Genomic DNA, 2149 nt, shown 5'->3' with positions numbered 1-2149 from the left:
TTTTTGTGATCACGGATAAGCACACCAAACTTAGAGGTTTGCTTGTCCTCAAGCAAAAGAAAAGAGAGAAGAGGAATAGGAGGAGAGCAAGTATGGAATGGTGGATGATGAGAGGGGCGCCGAAAGTGGATATAAAGGGAGGGGGTGGGTATTCGAAAATAAGAAAAAGATATAAGATAAAGATATGATTTATAAAAGATAAATATGACAAGAAAAGGATATAATTTAAAAAGATATGAATGATATTTAAAAATAAATTTGAAATTTATAATTTGAAAAAGATTTTAAAAGATAATTAAGCTGGGAAAGAGCTTGGAAAAAGAGTTGGATTGGATTGAAAATCAATTGTCTTTATGGATTAAGATGCATGTAAAATCTTTGAAATAAGGATTTCAGAAATTAGAGATTTTAGAAATTAGGATTAAAATTTTTGAAATTGAAGGATGATATTTGGAAACATGTTTATGCAAGAAATCATGAATTGAAACATAGAAATTAGAAAATTTTTGAAAAAAAACGAATTTTACCTCCTCCCTACCATCCTGGCGTTAAACGCCCAAACGCTGCATGTTTTGGGCGTTTAACGCCCAATTGATGCTTCTCCTGGGCGTTCAACGCCCAGCTGTTGCTTCTTTCTGGCGTTGAACGCCAGGAAGTCCTTTGTCACTGGGCGTTTTTCTGAATGCCCAGGACGCTGTCAATCTGGCGTTAAACACCCAGAAGGTGCTTCTTTCTGGCGTTCAACGCCCAGAAGATGCTCCTTTCTGGCGTTTAATGCCCAGATGGCTACCCTTACTGGCGTTGAACGCCCAGTGGATGCTTCTTTTGGGCGTTCAACGCCCAAAACGTTTCTCACTGGCTTTTCCACGCTAGTGAGCTTCCAGATTCCCCTGTAACTCTGTGAACTAAAACAATTGCTATTTTACCTTTTGAAGATACTTGACACATACCTGTAAAGAAAAGGAAATTTATTTATTAGTAAATAAACTTTGTAAATGGCTGGGTTGCCTTCCAGCAGGCGCTTCTTTATTATCTTTAGCTGGACTATTACTGAGATCTAATCAAGTCTCAGTTTTGAGCATTCTTACTCAATATTACTTTCAAGATAATGTTTAATTCTCTGTCCATTAACAATGAACTTTTTGTTAGAGTCATTATCCTGAAGCTCTACGTATCCATATGGTGATACACTTGTAATCACATATGGACCTCTCCACCAGGACTTTAATTTCCCGGGGAATAATTTGAGCCTAGAATTGAATAGCAGAACTTTCTGCCCCGGCTCAAAGACTCTGGATGACAATTTCTTATCATTCCATCTTTTTGCTTTCTCTTTGTAAATTTTTGCATTTTCGAAAGCATTGAGTCTAAATTCCTCTAGCTCATTTAACTGGAGCAAGCATTTTTCTCCAGCTAACTTGGCATCAAGGTTCAGGAATCTGGTTGCCCAGTAGGCCTTATGTTCCAGTTCCACTGGCAAGTGACATGCCTTTCCATACACAAGCTGGTATGGAGAGGTCCCTATAGGGGTCTTGAATGCTGTTCTGTATGCCCACAGAGCATCATCCAAGCTTCTTGCCCAATCCCTTCTACGGTTAATTACAGTCCGTTCCAGGATTCTTTTAAGTTCTCTGTTTGAGACTTCAGCTTGCCCATTAGTCTGTGGGTGATATGGAGTAGCTACCCTATGGCTAACTCCATAACGAACCAAAGCAGAGTAAAGCTGCTTATTGCAGAAATGAGTGCCCCCATCACTGATTAATACTCTAGGGGTACCAAATCTGCTGAAGATGTGTTTCTGGAGGAACTTTAACACTGTTTTAGTGTCATTAGTAGGTGTTGCAATAGCCTCTACCCATTTGGATACGTAATCCACCGCCACCAGGATGTAAGTGTTTGAGTATGATGGTGGGAAAGGTCCCATGAAGTCAATACCCCATACATCAAACAACTCAATCTCCAAGATTCCTTGTTGAGGCATGGCATAACTGTGAGGCAGATTGCCAGATCTTTGACAACTATCACAATTAAGTACAAACGCTCAAGAATCTTTATAGAGAGTAGGCCAGTAGAAGCCACATTGGAGGACTCTTGCGGCTGTTCACTCACTTTCAAAGTGTCCTCCATACTGTGATCCATGGCAATGCCA

Source organism: Arachis duranensis, chromosome 2 (genome assembly GCF_000817695.3).
Source record: "Arachis duranensis cultivar V14167 chromosome 2, aradu.V14167.gnm2.J7QH, whole genome shotgun sequence".
Taxonomy (NCBI): domain Eukaryota; kingdom Viridiplantae; phylum Streptophyta; class Magnoliopsida; order Fabales; family Fabaceae; genus Arachis; species Arachis duranensis.
Note: the sequence above shows the minus strand (reverse complement) of the source record.